Genomic DNA, 18101 nt, shown 5'->3' with positions numbered 1-18101 from the left:
TCTATTCATTAACTCTTATTAAATAAAAAAAACAAGTTTTTTTTTTAACTGAAAGTAAGAAACGACGTTAAAACTTAAAACGAACAGAAATTATTCCGTATATGAAAGGGGTTGTCCCCTCCTCAACGCTTCGCTCTTTACGCTAAAGTTTTTCATTGTTTAAAAAAAATAGAGTTGTGAGAAAGTCAAACTTTAGCGTAAAGAGCGATGCGTTGATGAGGGGACAACCCCTTTTATATACGGAATAATTTCTGTTCGTTTTAAGTTTTAACGTCGTTCCTTACTTTTAGTTAAAAAAAACTTGTTTTTTATTTAATTTTTGAACGTTTTTCAATTAATGCAGGTTTTGATTTTGGCTCACCGTACATGAATAATTATAAAAAATGAATATTAATTTTACTTTTATTTGGTTAAATGGCTTTCTCGAAACCTGTTTAATTTTATTTACGAACATTTTTATTACTAATAAATATACATAACCTAAAAATTAACTTACGTAACGAACCTCTATATTCTTATATTTTTAATACGTATATTAGAGGGTTCGCCCCCTAGTCAATACCTTCCTCTTTAAGATAAAGTTCGAATTTTGTTCCAGTTCTTTAAAAATGACCCTTAATCACAAATTCCCTTAATTAGAATAAATAGCTCTTATGAAAGTACTAAATAATCTTTGGCTTAAAGAGCGAGATATTGACTAGGGAATGAACCCAATCATATACGTAATGTTTTCTGTCGTTTTAAGTTTTGATGTTGCTCCTTACTTTCAGTTAAAAAACTGGTTTTTTTATATATAATTTCTGATCTTTTTTTAAATAATGCTGGGAAATCCGGCACCCCGTTCATAGCAATGTCCCTTCTCCCATGAAAACTTCCTTCATGGTAAGATCCTCCCACATAACCCCCGACCCACTCCCACCCCCAACTACCAAAAAAAATCCCCTCTGAAAACGTCTGTATACTTCCCAATAACCAATACTATATGTTAATATTGGGTAAAGTTCATAACTTTCAGCCGTCCCCCTGGGAACTTTGGGGGATTAAGTCATCCTAAAAGACATAGTTATCATATTTTAGACCATGCTGAACAAAATGGCTATCTCAAGATTTTGATCGGGTGACTTTGGGAAAAAAATGAGCATGGGAGGGGTCCTAGTTGCCCTCCATTTTTTTTTGGTCACTTAAAAAGGGCACTAGAACTTTTAATTTCCGTTCTAATGAGTCCTCCCACGATATTCTAGGACCAATGTGTCAATGCGATCACACCTGGGAAAAAAAACAAAGAAACAAACAAATAAATAAACACGCATCCGTGATCTTTCTACTGGCAAAAAATGCAAAATTCTACATTTTTGTATATAGGAGCTTGAAACCTCCGCAGTAGGGTTCTCTGATACGCTGAATATGATGGTGTGATTTTCATTAGGGTTCTATAACTTTTAGGGGGTCGTTTCCCCTTTTTTCGAAAATCAGCCAAATTTTCTCAGGCCCTTAACTTTTGATAGGTAGAACTAAACTTGATGAAACTTATATATTTGAAATCAGCATTAAAATCTGATTAAAATTTGATGTATCTATTGGTATCAAAATTCCGTTTTCTACAGTTTTGGTTACCATTGAGCCGGGTCGCTCCTTACTTACAGTTCATTACCACAAACTGTTTGACTAGGTTGCTAGCTACTGCTACAACCTGGATGGACATTCATATTCTTGGCCCAGTCTAAAACACTGATTCATTACAAAGACATGAAAATTTATGTAAAAACAATATCTAAAAATTAAATGAAAGAAAACATGAAAATTTGATCATAACTTGACATCAACAAATCTAAAGGACCAGACTAGATACTTTTTTCTGTTTTGTTAAAATACCTAATGAGATTTTTAATTTCAACATACACTTCAAAGCTCATCAATAGTCTTCATGTAGCAGATCCTACTGTAGCTGTTACTAAACTTATAGAAAAACAAAACCAAAAGATTTCAAATCATGCTCAGAAGCAATTCCTTCTACACTAGTTACACTGTCATAGGTCTTTTTACAAGTGCCTGTGTTCTTCTTTTTTTTATTGTTTAATTTGTCATTTGTACTAGAAAGTACAGTGCTCTTTTGCTTTTTTTTCATAGTGCTCTGTCAGGTTTTGTATGAAGATGAGTTTCCAATAACTAATACATCCCAGAATTCTCAGGGAATTTTTAAATGTTGTCAGCTCTTACCTATGCTGCCTTTTTTATCTATCTCTCCATAAGGAGCAATTACCTTCAGGTTGGAAAATGTCATATATCACTCCAAACTGCAAAAAGAACCTAAAGGCTGTGCCAGAACTTACCATCCCATCAGCATACCTTCTGCAGTTGTTAAAGCTCTTAAAAGGTTGCTGGACAAAGCTTTAGTGCACAATTTTGAGGGTAGTAGCATTCTCACTTCTTCTCAACAGAACACATCCACATTAACTGCCATATTATTTCACAGGTGGCCTTGAAAAAGCTTTCTAATTGACAACGGTGTCGATTTTTTTTTTCGGGGGGGGGGGGCAAGGGAGGGGGCAGTTGCCCCCCCCCCCCAATAATTTTGAGAAAAAATTATTATACAGTCCATACCTCTTGACTCTTGGGAGAGAGATCCATCTGGCCCCCCTCCCCAATAAAAATGTTGTAACTATGCCTCTGCCCATTGACAAGATCCTCCTACATTTAGCAAAAAAAAAAGCTTAATTTACCATGATTTCCCTAGGAGTGCTACCATTTCATCTAGCCATCAAAAGCACTAAACAACATAACATCTAACTGTCAGGACATTGACAAAAAATTTATAAGTTTATATAATAATAATAAGTATATAATAGTTTAGAAAAACATTTGGCTATAAATTTGCACATCAGGGGCGGTGGGGGTAAAGCATAGCATATATTAAATACATAACCTAGCCTAACCTAGGTACCTTCCCCCCCTAAACCCCAAAAAACAAAAGTTTTAAAATTTGTCAATGTCCAGACTGATTTTTTTGTTGATGTTATGACAGATTTTGTTGATGTGCTGATGTTAGTGGTCCTGACGGTTAGATGTTTTGACGCCTTCCCTATCACAGAGGTGAAAGCTGCAGCAATAGACTATCCCATTATTATATTTATTTATTTCTAACCCTCACTGTACAGAGGTACAATACGTGGAGTATCACGAGGAAAACACATAAAATGCAACACAAATCAATATAGAAATCAAAATTTATCAGTTACAGACTAACACATAAAAATTTAAAAGAAACTAAAACAAAAGAGAAATAACATGAAAGGAGGGGGAAAAGAAGAAGAGAAAAAAAAACTCACAACTTGCAGAATCTAATAAACAGTAATATACAGAAATATGGACACAAGCTGTTGTTATTATTATCATTATTTGATTTTTACTCACTTTTTACAATACTAAAAAATGTGGAGTGACGAAACAGAAAAAAACAAATAAACAAATAAAAGAAAAATAACTTACAACTGAAAAAACCTGATAAGGTGATGGTCCGGAGAAAAACGGATACAAGCGATATTTGAAAGTTCTCTGTGTAGTGCTTCCTGTTTTTCAGTAGTATTAGGAACAAGAAATTTATTAATAATTACCCGGTTTTGGTCCAAGGTGGAAGAAACAACAAAAATTTACAAAATCTAAAATAATTAATCCGGATTCTTTTTAACTCATTTTTCTTAAGAAGGAGAAAAATTCCAGAAGCAAAAAGAATTGAATGGTCACAAAAAGTTGAGTAGAGCTTGGCCAACGCGAGTTTATTATATTTACCTCTATTGGCAACAATCTTAGCATATCCTACTTTAATTTTCATACTAATATCTGAGACTGTGCGCTGGCGCGAGCTCGGAAGACTGTTAGTAATAGAAATACCAAGCCATTGAAGAGAATCTACGAGAGGGATAGTAAAGCCACTACAGTGAAGGGAAGTACTAGAAATATTATTAAAAGAAAGAAATTTACATTTATCTACATCATAGGCGGCGCGCCAGCGCTGTCTAAGTAAAGAACAATGTGGGCACAATGTGTTTTTTTTTTGTTTTTTCTCCATATCCAGGCACTTCGTATCGAAGGAGTTGTCGTAGAAACTTCGAAAAGGGCTCATTCGATTGGAAATTGGAGTAGCTAGTACCCTTTTTATTAATTGAAAGTGATTGGAGGGCAACTAGCCCCCCCCCCCCCATCATTTCCCCAAAAATATCCAATCAAAATTTTGAGATAGCCATTTTGTTCATCATAGTTGATTTCCACATAGAAATTTTGAGATAGCTATTTTGTTCAGCGTAGTTGATTTCCAGATAGATAATGTTTTTGAGGAGGACACTCCCCCACTACCCTCAGGGCAAAGGTTTTAAGTTAAGCCTTGGGGGCATATAAGGTTTTTATAAGAAGGCGCTGTCATAGAAACTTCAAAAGGGGCTCATTTGATTGGAAATCCAAAGGTCTCGTGCCCTATTTAATAGTCGAAAGTGATTTGAGGGCAACTAGCCCCCCCCCCCCCTCCCGTGCCCATCATTCCCCCAAACGCATCCAATCAAAATTTTGAGATAGCCATTTTGTTCAGCATAGTTGATTTCCAGATACCCTTTTTAATAGTCGAAAGTGATTGGAGGGCAACTAGCCACCCCATTCTAGTGCCCTTTTAGAGAGTCAAATGTGATTGGAGGGCAACTAACCTCCACACGCCCATAACTCCCTAAAACATATCCAATCAAATTTGTGAGACATCCATTTTATTCAGAGTTGTTGATTTTCAATTTGAAAAAATGTTTTTGATGAGGATACTCCCCCACAACCCTCGGGGCAAGGTTTTAAGTTATTCCCTGGGGGCATATAAGGTTTTTATAGAAGGCGTTGTTGTAGAAACTTCAAAAAAAGGCTCATTCGATTGGAAATTCAAAGGCCTATTGCCCTTTTTAATAGTCGAAAGTGATTGGAGGGCAACTAGCCCCCCCCCCCACGCCAATCATTCCCCCAAACACATCCAATAAAAATTTTGAGATAACCATTTTGTTCAGCATAATTGATTTCCAGTTAGAAAATATGTTTTTGAGGAGGATACTCCCCCACAGCCCTCAGGGCAAGGGGTTTAAGTTATGCTCTGGGGGCATATAAGGTTTTATAAAAGTAAAAATCACCACTTTTAGGCTAACCAATACTTTGCTTTATTTTTCAAAGTTTTTAAATTAGGATCTAAAGACCAAATAGGTTTTTGCATACCACATCTAACACATTGCAGCGGCACTGCAACTTCCTTGGCATCTTTTAGACATTTAATTATTTGATTATAATAGCAATCCAGGTCCTTTTTGCAATTCACTTGTATAGAGCTCTGAAGCAGATGATAGGGAACTCGTATAGCAGACAGCAGGTTTGCTAGTGTAAACACCTAGAGAGGAACATCAGCTCTCTTCCAATTACTTTTTACAAACCATTTTGAAGACTGGGTACTTTACAAATATTTGCAGGGTTTAAATTCAGTGCAAGAGTAAGTGAAATAGGGAGATGGTCTAAGTCTTGCTCTTCAGTATGTGCAAACACTGTTGATGTAGTAATACTAGGTGAGCAAATAATGTGATCAATATTGCTCTTACTGCCTGAATGGTGAATATAAGAATACGGATGAGTTTTGGGTATAATATGATAAGATGGAAGGCAATCTAACAACAAATCATTTCTCACTGATGAGTAATTTATATCTGTATTGAGGTCACCAATGATCATATAATCTTGAGAATTAGAAAGAATTTTTTCCACTAAAAACTTCAACATGTTACAAGCTTTAGCATATCTAGCCATCAATCTGGAAGAACGGTCATCATAAGGCACATAAGAATTAATAAAAACTATAGTGCCCATATGAACAGCCAAAAAAAACTCATCCAAGTAAAAAATCACCAGCAGAACCAAATTAGGATTGTGCTTAAAAACACAAGCTAGCCCACCAGATGGACAGCCTCTTGTGGCTCTGGCAGTAGTAAAAAACACATCATGATGAAGGCTCCAATGTAAAACATTAATGCTAAAGTCTGTAAGAAGATGCTCCTGTAAACAGACCAAATCAAAATCATTGTAAAGCTCATCAATAACAAAGCCCTTATCCTTTGTATCATTAATATTAAATGATATTATTGAAAACTCCAAAGTCATTGCAAAAAGTGGGAGCACAACATTAGTATCTTAGATACAGGGTAGGACAGGCTATAAGAAGCATGATTTTTACCACAGTTAGCACACTTGGGAACAGCACTACAAGGACTATCCTTAGTAGAAAGATGTGGCCCAGCATTTCTGGCACGTTTTGGGACATTGCTGGTGAAAGCACTTTGAAAGTGATCATATGACCAGCATTTAGGTATTTCCTTAAATTTGTGACTTTGAAAAAATTCATATCCAACTTTAATTCCTTCTTTGAAATAAGACTGAGTGAAAGTGTCTTCAAATTCAAGCTTGACTGACATAGTCTGGCCCAATCGATTTGCACTTATTATACCTTGCAGTCTATTAATAACTGAAAGGTCAACATCAACTGGGAAACCTCTGAGAATCCCTAAAAAGTGCTTAGATCGTACTTTAACTGTTGCTCTGGTAATAAAGTTCTGAACTGATGTACAAAAATCTTCAGTTGCAGATTTATCAATATTGACATACCATCTGTCATTAACAGGTTTCACGCTACAAACTAATTCATACCCAGCTATTTGATCAATAACAAATTTGCTTTTAATCGGATAAGACAGATCTGAAGGCACTTTAGAGACAATAACTGTCGCATGAGTGTCAATTGCTGGGGTAGGTTTGGGAAGTTGGGGAAAATTCAACTGATAATTGTCAAGTTTCCCTGACATTTCAACAGCCACTTGTTGTAGCTCATTAAATGTAGAGAGTAAAGAAGCATAAGCATTTGCAGGGAGACATGACACCTCTGTAGGTCGCTTTATCACAAACATAGGTACAGAAGTGTTGCTACTGTCAAGAGATCTTAACAGACAAATAATGTCACTAAAATGATTAGAAAGTGCATTGTTCCCCTTACGTACTGGGCAATCCGATGCAGGTGCAGTTATATGCCATAGTAAACTTTTAGCTTCTTTGACTATATTCATGTCAAAAAACTCCATACCATGCCTTTTGATAATATCCTCATCAATTCTGCTTAGCAAATTGCTTTGAATAAAATTCAGATAGTATCTACTGAATCAACTCACAGAATTAAGTACAAAATTGACAAAGAGTGGATACATCAAGAATTTCTGATAACTCACAAAGTACATTCAGGAATAATATAAGTATCCAAAATTTCACTGCTTGCTTATGAAGTTAAACCACTAAATATTTACCTTAAAAAGTAAGAATTTTATCACTTTACCTCAATATCTGCTTCAGAGTTATTAAGGTTTATGCTGGATGGACCTTTTTTGTTCCCAACCATTTTATGATAGCCATGGGCTAAACTAAATTGTTTTACAGTTTTCTTTTAGTTTTGTATTAGCAATATTCTAGACCTAGGGCTATATCTGGAACCATCAGAGGGGGTTGGTGCATTTTCACTAATACTAATATATTTGGAAAAAGCAAAAAATAAGAAATATAGTGGTACTATTTTAGTTTTTTTTTTAGCATATTTCCTACTGTGGTGCTGCTAATATCCCTGTTGTCCAGCCTATAGAACAGATTGTTACCAATTTTCCTTATTTCTCAAGGCATATGCTTTACTGTGGTATAGGTATTTTCTTTTAGTATGATGTGAAACCATTTTGATATTAGTGCTGCATTGCCATTCTCCAGAAAGAAAAACATTTCTAACATGATAATATGCACAAAGTTGTACACAAAGTTGCTACTCTGACAATGCACAAAACCCCATCCCATCCAGTTGGTGGCACCTATAGCCCTAATAAGGTGTTTTTTCTATTAATTGAATCAAGTCATACACCAAAGCACCTAGCCCATACTAAACTGGCTATTTTCTCAGTCTGGAATTTCTCCACAGACCTGTCACTAGGGTTGGCAGTGCCCAGGCAAAAAATAATTACAATGCCCCTCCCAACTCAAATATAAGCAAAAAAAGCCAAATCAAAGAGAAGAATTTTACCACAGTGGGCAATCCCCCAGCCAAAGCACCCCCTCCTGACCCAGTTGCCCATTTCAAATAGCTCTGCACATTAAGAAGTGAGAATTTCTCCCCTTGAGTTATATATGGGACCATCAGGGGGGAGGGGTGTAAATGAAAGTGGTCATGCCCAGAAAATCTGTTTGGTACAATTTCTATGCATATCATGATGTAAGAATTATTTTTTAACATATAACCTTCTGGAGAGCTAAATACAGAAATAATGTCACCATTTTTACTTCAATTTAATACTACAGCCAATTAACCTATGCAAGTGGGCATCTGGAATTTTTAGGCTACTGTCATCTACAAATTAACCAGTAATGAATAGTCCTAGCCTTCTGTATGGCAACAAAATTGGTTTGGTAACCTAATGCTAGATTCACCATGTCTTGTAAACATTTTGGGTATTTTTGCTGCATTCCCACTCTCCAGAAGGAAATACTATAAAAATTCAGAAAACAGCTTTGAAATATTCTAAAATACTGGCAAGGATAGTATCTTCCCTTAAGGAAGACCAATAAATTTTGGGAAATTCTAGATTATCCAACAATTGCAAAGGCTAAGAAATAAACATTCTTAGCTAAGAATAAGAATAGACAGAAGAAGACGTATTTTTGAAGTCAGAATTTATCCTGAATCCAAATATAACATTCATTTGTGCAGCAAATTTACTTTTACCAAATCCTACCTTCATTTTGTCATATGTATATGCTGAATTCTATGTGTGCATTGAATGTTCAATATAGTGTACCAAGTGGCATTGTCCAGGGGAGAATAATAGGGCCACTACTCTTCACCCTCCACATAAATAGAATAACTGAGGGTATCATCAGCTGCATCAAGCTCTTTGCAGACAACACAGCTTTTCAGTCCAGTGGCAAAACAAGAAGATGTAACCTTCCTGCAGAGCAACACTAACATGTTGAATAGGAATCTTGAGAGCCTAGGATTAAGCTTCAATGCTAAAAAGTGCAAGACATTATGGATTGGACCCAAACCAAAAAACACCAATGACACCCTTACATTAGCAAAACCAAACACTGTCTCAGTCACATCACAACTCTGATTGTGAAAGAGACTTGGGGATCTTTATAGACTCAGGGCTGAAATTTCACCAACACACAGATCTCATTGCAAATAAGGCAAGCAGGCTGGTTGGTATAATCAGGCGGTCTTTCAGGCATTTAGACACTAAAACCTTCACCAGACTCTACAAAGCCCTTGTGCAACCAATCATTGGGTTTAGAAACATAGTGTGAAGCCCTTAATACATTGGCGATGCAATCAAAATCGAGAAGGTGCTAAGACATGCCACCAACCAACTCCCTGTGCTAAAAGAACTGCCATATGAAGAGCACCTGAAGCAAATGAAACTGCCAAGTCTAAACTATAGAAGAAAAAGAAGGGACCTGATCCAGACTTAAAAATTAAGAAAGGATCTTGATAGAACCAAGTTTGACAATTTCTTCTGTAGTCAGATTATTGTCTGTACAAGGGGTCATTCTCCAAAAATACAGAAACAAACAGTATTATCTAGACAGAGATCTTCTTTCTGGTCAGTTAGAGAAGTTAAAGACTGAAACTCGTTACACAAAGAAGCAGTGTCAGCACCAACTCTAAACAACTTAAAAATCCGTCTTGGCAAGCATCCACAGAAAGAAGTGTTTATTCATAATACATAACATACAAAAGTGATATGACTTTGTACACTAAGTGCACTATGTTGAACCAAAATTAGAGAGTGCCACAACAGGATATGATATCCTAGTAAGAGGCACTGTTCCTGTAAGTTATACTGTAAGTTATATCACTCTTTAAAAGTTTGTGAAAACTATGTAAAACCAATGTGTGTATACAGTTCAGGTTCAGGGTATATGTTTGCCCATGGGGGGAGGGGGGGGGGTAAATTTTTAATGCAAATGAATGTTACATTTGGATTCAGGGTGAAATTCTGTTTCTAAAGGTAGCCTAGGATAAAACCCTAGATTCCTTATTTTATGGTCTTTCCTGATATCATGGTTGGTATTTTGAAACTACAACCTACCCCACCCCCCTGATAGTCCCAGATAAAGGGTAGGCTAAAACCCTTAGTACTTAACTGGTGCCTTATCTTGGACAGATACCCTGGTTAAGAAGTATCTTTCCTATGCATAGACAACAGGCACCTAATCTTTGACTGTTACTTCTATAGTCTAGCCTATTTAAACTCAAATATTTTGTTTCACAACATTTGGGTAAAATTAAATCTGTCCAAGGCTGAGCATGTTTGTGATTGGAATATGCTGTTCTAACTTTAAAATCTGTGTCTAAGATTAGACAGTATTTTCCAAGATTAGGCTCCCCTGTTGTCTATCAGTATATTTGAAATTGCAAGTACTATATATGGTTAAAATATTAGTAAAATTCTAGTTTAGCTACTTTTTGCTATCTTGGAAATACAGACTAAAGACTAAAATATGGGTACTTGTGTCTTATAGCTGCCACACTCAAGTTCTGTTGCAAAGTGAAGTTTGGTTAATGCTAATCAAATAAAATAAATTATGATGAAAATATAACACTATCAACAAAATTATGAAAACTACAACAAAGAATTATGGAAAGGGGGCTGCCCAGACTGCATTATATTAAATACATAACCTAACCAAAACACAAACTAAATATTTAATTAAAATATAGCTACAATGTAGTTTCCCACTCAGTCAAAGCTAACATTGTCTGGTATAAAGACCATGAAAACTGGTTATTGTCTCATGTTGGCAATACAAGATTTTTAGTGTGGTGGCTATAAGACAAAAGTATCAAAATATATCACAGGAAGGTATTTTGAAGTATCTACCTCTACTCCTCCTCTCTCTAGAGAGTCCTGGCCTTTAAAAATCCTTGCATTATAAATAGAAACCTTACAAAACAGATCTTCTGCTTAAATGAAGTAGGCTACAACAAAACTGTTTTCAGCTTCACAACTTTCCTCAATCCTAATTTATGAGGCTAAAAGATATACAAATACATTTCCTAAATTTAGAAAAGACCCATTGTTATGGCTGAAAATTCTACTCAAATAACAAGAATTGCTTTTTTAGAACTAAAACAAGAGAAAAAGAAACTGATAACTGAAAATTAAGGTAAATGTTATTTTGTCAAAATTTAAATAGGTCTTGGCTTTTTTCTACAATTAGCCATGTCTTGATGCCTACTGCAAAATACTTAATTTTCAATTCAGGCAAGACTTGCCCAAGAATCTGGGCAGGTGGGCACCCCCAAATATTGTTCCAAATTCCTCTCTCAATTTAACACTTGTTCACAGATGCCCACCATCACTAATCACTTTACAAATAGCATCTATTCAGTGCCCCAGCTCAGTCCAGCATTCTGAACCAATTTCAACTCTTCAAATTTTTGGGTCACCTGCCCAAGACTCTGGGCAGGTGGGTGCCTCAAAAAATTGTCCTGATCTATCAAGTAGGCAAATTTCTAACACTTAGAAATCAGAAGAGGGTTAAAATAGAAGACCCCACCCCCTGGAAATTTGGAACTATAAAGTAATTATAAGGAAACCAAAGGAAAGAGAGCAGAATAGGGAAAAATCATGGGAAAAATGTGTGTTGCCCATTGTTGTCAGTCTGCCAATAGATTTTGACCATTAATCAGGAAAAAATAAGCTCTAATTTGTGACCAAGTGACCCCTTTCAAGTTTTCCACAAAAATTTTTTCTATATGATTTGGTTGGAGCAACAAAAAAATCAAATTCTTCATAGTAATAAATGGTAAGTAAATAACAATCCTTGTCAATAATAAAAGTATAAGAACCTTCCTATTGATAACATTCAATCAAAGAATCAGCTTTTTATGATGATCCTAAATATTAAGTTGTTTATTAGTAGTTAGTGCAGTTATTGGTACATAAGAAAGTCTGTATAATTATAGAAAAAACAAGGAAAACAACTTAATAAGGGGCACTTTCAGTAAAAATATGCTAATATGCTGTCAACTGCTTGCATTGCAAGAGTACCCACGAGCTGATATATGAAGCCACTATAATCAGAAATGTTTCCCCTAAATAGAATCCTGGGAATTTCTGTATTTTCCCACTGAAAGGACATGTTTTTTGTGTTTTATTATCATTTATTTTTTTTCCAGAAGTGATTGTTTTTATCTAGCTGTCAATTTGAAAAATATTTAATCTTTCACAGTTATGAAGTATAAAGATGTCAAATATATCGGTTTTTGGTATTCAAAATTATTTTTTATTTGATTTTCTTAATCTTAGTTTTAATGTTTTACTTTGAACAAACTACTTTGATAATGTTACTTTTATAAGCACTGAGTCTAAAGGCATTAAATATTTTGGTGTTTGATAACCAAGTTGAAAACTGTCCATATTGTTAAAAATCATCCCTCCAATGCTTCAACATTGCTCAACAGAGCTGAATCCTGAGAGTTTATGTCTCAGTTTTTTGTAAGTAGGCTATTGTTTTGTGTTTTTTTGTAATTACTTAATTTTCATTTTTATATACTTTTTTCAACTGAAAAAAATGAGCAACATTAAAACTTAAAACAAACAGAAATGATTACATATATGATGGGGGCTGCCCCCTCCTCAACACTTTGCTCCTCATGCTACAGTTTTTTGGCACTTTAAAAAAAAGTTATTTGTTGTTCTAATTAAACACCCCTTGTGTTTCAGGAGGCATTTTTAAAGAATTGGGACAGAATTTAAGCTTTATGTTGCAAATTACTTTCAGTTGAAAAAACTTATTTTTTTGTTTAATTTCTGATTGTTTTTTAAATAATGCCAGGATACCTGGCTTCAATTCTATAGAAAAATCCCACTCCCCATAGAAATATCCTCTGGACAATTCAATTCTGGCAAAAATTTACCCCAGACAGGTACCCTTAACATATCCATATGTAAAATTGAATCAGTAAAGAGAAAGCAAGGCGTATAAAGATATTTTGTATAGGAATTCTGGGAAATTCACCCACTGCAAAATTTCCAAGGGCTTTAGGGGGTCATTTTATGTCCAAAGACATAGCTGTCTCAAAATTTTGATTGGAATGTTGGGGAAAAAGTTGTGCGGGAGGGGGCCTAGCTGCCCTCCAATTTTTTTGTCACTTAAAAAGGCCACTAAATCTAGAATGAACCATCTCCTGATATTCTAGGCCCATTGGGTTGATATCATCACCCAAGAAAAAAAAAACACATCTGTCATCTTTCTTCTAGCAAAAATTACAAAATTCCACATTTTTGCAGATATGAGCTTGAAACCTCTATAGTATGATTCTTTAATATGTTGAATCTAATGATTTGTTTTTCATTAAAATTCTATGATTTCTAGAGGGTCTTTACCCTTTTATCGAAAATCAGAAAAATTTTCTCAGGCTCGTAGCTTTTGATGGGTAAGACTAAACTTAATAAAACTTATATATTTGGAATCAGCATAATAAGCCAATTCTTTTGATATATCTGTTGGTATAACAATTCCATTTTTTAGAGTTTTGGTTACTATTGAGCTGGGTCACTTTTTACTTACAATTTGTTACCTCAAACTGTTTGATTTTCTATCAAAATCCAAATAGAGATCATTGAAATATAGAGTTTTTTTGTGCTACCAAAAGTATTGTATTGATAGAACTTTACAGTTTTATCAAATGTAATTAAACAAATGGAAAAGGTTTCTCTGCTAAAGTAAGGAGCAAGTTTAAAACTTGAAACAAATATAAGTTACTCTGTATATAAGGGGGACTGCCCCCTTCTCAACACAGTTCATTAAACAAAAGTTTTTTAGTGCTTTGAAAAATCTAGTTTTTTCCAATTGCATATTTTCTTAAAAAATTGGAAAAAAGCCAAACTTCACTGTAAAGAGTACAGAGCTACAAAGCACACTGCCCCCTTCATACAAAGAATATTCTGTTGAAATAGGTTCCAAATCTGTTCCTTACTTTCAGTTAAAAAGCTCTTTCTTTATTTAATTTCTGATTGTTTTCCAAATCATACCCAGGCCTAACCAAAATATAATTTGAGGTACCAGTCCCATAGACCCCTGGTTAATTGCTTATAAAATATGTCAATTCAATAATTGTACATTGATTAGTACCATCCTACATTTAAATTTGTAATTTCAATTTTAAGTAAAAATTTGAATATACTTAAAATATTGGGAATGAATAGCAATTTTGGAGAAAAGTCCTTGTTAATATTATTACTAAAGAATTTTGGTTGGGTGAAAATGAGTATTATTGTTTGCATGGATGGAAATTCTGTGAAACTTTTGATCTTTTACATAACTGAAGCCATTGCAACCTCTATAATAGGATTTTCTTACAATAAATACATATTATATACATTTGTTTAAATACATTGAAGTACTTCATATAAATAGGAAAATATTACCACTTAAAATTGCTGAGAACCATGTTCCTAGCAGTATTTGCCACCCCAAAGAAATTTCCTGCCAGGGCTGATGATGACCTGCCTTGCTTTTTCTACCTATGTGCATTTAGATATGTGAATGTAACACATTAGCTGTATAGAGAAACATTTTAATTAATTCCTAATCCCCCCCTACCTCTTTCAACATTAATCTGAAGCCTCAGGAAGAGTAAGCAGTTTGACCATTAAAATATACTTTTGTAGGAATCTACCCTACCCCTACCTAATCAATGACTCACCTTCCTTTATTATAGCTGATATAGAATTATAGATCACCAAATGTAGCCTAATTTTATTACAAACAAAGAAAATCAACTTGGTTGAATCCAATACTGCCACCATTTGGCATTACTTTTTTTGTAACTGGAAAGCCTAAAACATAGTTATTGATACTTTTAAATCAATTAGCTTCTCAGAGCTTTAAATTGATTGCAATTTTGTCCTCCTCAGGGTAAAGTCATAGTTTGGTGCCCTAAGCCACCTAAACTGTCACCCAACCACCACTGCTATTTTGGTGTCTGCCCCCCCCCCCCTTCGAAAATTTTCTGCCAGCACCCTTGAGCAACTGCCTACTCATAATGATCAAATATATAATCCTAACCCAAACTGAAACCTATCAAGTCTACACAATTCATTTTCTATAGACTAAATAGCTTTTCTTTGGGTAAATTTTTGGCAGTTCATATTATTGACTTACAAATAAAGTAAACATACTACTTGGTGCCTTTTTTTATGGTCTTTCCAAATATAACAATCATTTTTGTCAGAAATTAATTTTACCCCTACCCCTATATATACCAATTCAGAGTATATTTTTGCACATTAGGGGGGTAGGGGTAAAGTTTATTTCTGATGCAAATGAGAGGTAAGTTTAAATGGTACTGGTGCATTATGTGGGCACTGCTATATACTAACAAGAGACAAAGCCCACCAAACAGGTTATTTGCAAGAAATTGCTATAGAGAAACAGAATGCAAAGTATGGCTTTCATTGCATTTATGATATTTAAACTGTTGTTTTTTGGGGGTTTAAGGAGGGGAGGTACCTAGGTTAGATTACATATTTAATATATGCTATTCTTTACCCCCCCCCCCCTAATGTGCAAATATATAGCCCAAATTTTTTTATAAACTATTATATATTCATCCTATTCTATTTCATTAGCATTAACAAAACTTGACTTCTTTAGCAGTGTGTACATAATGCACCAGTACTGTTTAAACTTTTCCCCCCCCCCCCCTAATGTGCAAATATATACTAATATGCAAATATATACTGTGAATTAGTATATAGGATAGAGGTGGGGTGAAATTCATTTCTGGCAAAAATGATTATTATATTTGTAAAGAGCATGAAAAATGCATCAAGTAGTATGTTCACTTTATTTGTAAGTCCATAATATGAAGTGCTGAAAATTTACCAATTTTTCATGGCTCATATTAGGCCTAGTCTATTGGGTAAATTTTTATCAAATCATATTATTGACTTACAAATAAAGTGAACATCTAAACCACTCAATGCCTTTTTTATGCTCTCTCCAAATATAATAGGCCTAATCATTTTTGTTGGAAATGAATTTTACCCCCACCCCTATATATACCAATTCAGGGTAGGGTAAGACACCCAGTAGTCAGACACTTCAATCACTTTGAAAACTTTTTGACATTTAAACTACTCTAATTACTGTATTATACCACCTAGAAACTTAATTTTTGTATCAAAAAATTTCTGAACAAGTAGGTTACTAATTCAAATAGTTTCACTTGTACAGCACCTCCTATTTTTGAATTTACTAACAAGTGACAATTCTGCCTAAACTCGGACATACAAACAGCTCATTGTAAATAGTTATTAAAATAGTATAAAAGATTCTGTCCAAGAATAGGCAGGTGGCCGACTACTGGGTGTCTTACCCTATATATTTGCACATTAGGGGGGGGGGGGCAGATTTTATTTCTGAGGTAAATGGGAGGTAAGTTTAAACTTTAACCCCACCCCTCCCTAATGTGCAAATAGGTTATATAGGGTAAGACACCCAGTAGTCGGACACTTTAATCACTTTGAAAACTTTTCGACACTTAAACTACTCTAATTACTGTATTATACCACCTAGAAACTTAATTTTTGTATCAAAAAATTTCTGAAGAATTTCTGAACAAGAAGGTTACTAATTTAAACAGTTTCACTTGTACAGCGCCTCCTATTTTTGAATTTACTAACAAGTGACAATTCTGCCTAAACTCAGACATACAAATGGGTCATTGTAAATTGGTCATTAAAATAGTATAAAAGATTCTGTCCAAGAATAGGCAGGTGGCCGACTACTGGGTGTCTTACCCTACCCTGAATTGGTATAGGCTATAGGGATGGGGGTAAAATTCATTTCTGACAAAAATGATTATTATATTTGGAAAGAGCATTAAAAAAAGGCATTGAGTGGTATATTCACTTTTTCTATAAGTCAATAAAATGATTTGGTAAAAATTTACCATCTATTGACTTATGAATAAAGTAAACATAGGCCTACCGCTTGATCCCTTTTTTATGCTCTTCCCAAATATGGGCTAGGCTAATAATCACTTTTGCGACAAAAGAATTACTCCCATCCTCCTTAATGTGCAAATATATACCTTGAATTGGTATATAGGCCTATGCCTATACAGGGGTGGGGGTAAAATTCAATTAGGCTATGGCAAAAGTGATTAGGCTAGGCCTATTATATTTTGAAAGAGCATAGCTTACAAAAAGACATCAAGTGGTGTTTTTACTTTATTTGTAAGTCAATAATATGAGCAACAAAAAATTTACTTTTCTTTGAACTGACTTATCAGTAAACAAGCAATACAACACATAAATCAAGGACTGAAGATTAACCTAGGACCTATTGGTACACCTTAAGGATTGACATAGTCTAAATATGTATATTTTAAGATACTCTAAAGTAGTTCTCAGTATTTTACTGCAGTAACACCACACTTTAAGATAAAAGACTAGGCCTACAAGCAGCCCAGCCTCACACATGTCTGTTCTGACCTAGCCTATCATACAGAAGGCTTAGTCTACTTATAGACAAGTTTAAACAAAAATAATATATACTAGCTACATCGTTTAATGGAAATAAGCTATTTCTTTTTCAGATTTATACCTACCAATCGACTAATATTATTCTTGAGTAAAATGAAATTCCAACATATTATTGCACTCTCGATTGTTGCTGCTGTGTTAAATATACTAGTTGAACAACATAGAAACAGCCACCTATAATATTAATATGCAACCTATCGTAACGTTTTGTAGAACAAATGCAGTTCTTCCACTATGTTGGATCTGCGGATCTGCTATGTTGGCCTGCTGTTAAATAGAAGAAGAAGAAGAAGGATCCACTATTTGCGAAGACCTCTTTTAGAAGTTCAACTTATTGTATTAATATCCTTAAATGGGTTCAAAATCTAGAAAAATAGCCCACCAAAAAGAAAAGGTTGTTTTGGGTGTCTGGGCTCAAGTATGAAGAGTAGTAAAAAATTCATAATTTGTCCCTCT

The 18101-nt window shown here is 34.6% G+C and overlaps 1 protein-coding gene across 4 annotated transcripts in view; it reads right to left on the bottom strand.

Annotated features, from left to right (window-relative positions):
• Positions 1 to 17768, bottom strand: part of Ufd4 (ubiquitin fusion-degradation 4-like) — a 145854-nt gene extending 128086 nt beyond the window's left edge. For 3 of the 4 annotated variants that reach the window (XM_089092565.1, XM_089092563.1, XM_089092564.1), the window contains exon 1: positions 17711 to 17768. The gene's annotated coding sequence lies outside the window, so the exon portion shown is untranslated. The remainder of the gene's footprint in view (positions 1 to 17710) is intronic. The other variant, XM_089092562.1, reaches the window with a different exon arrangement.
• Positions 17769 to 18101: the final 333 nt, after the last annotated feature.

This window comes from Artemia sp. Qi Xiang Cuo, chromosome 7 (genome assembly GCF_049724085.1).
Source record: "Artemia sp. Qi Xiang Cuo chromosome 7, ASM4972408v1, whole genome shotgun sequence".
NCBI lineage: Eukaryota > Metazoa > Arthropoda > Branchiopoda > Anostraca > Artemiidae > Artemia > Artemia sp. Qi Xiang Cuo.
This window is presented reverse-complemented; position numbering and strand designations above follow the sequence as displayed.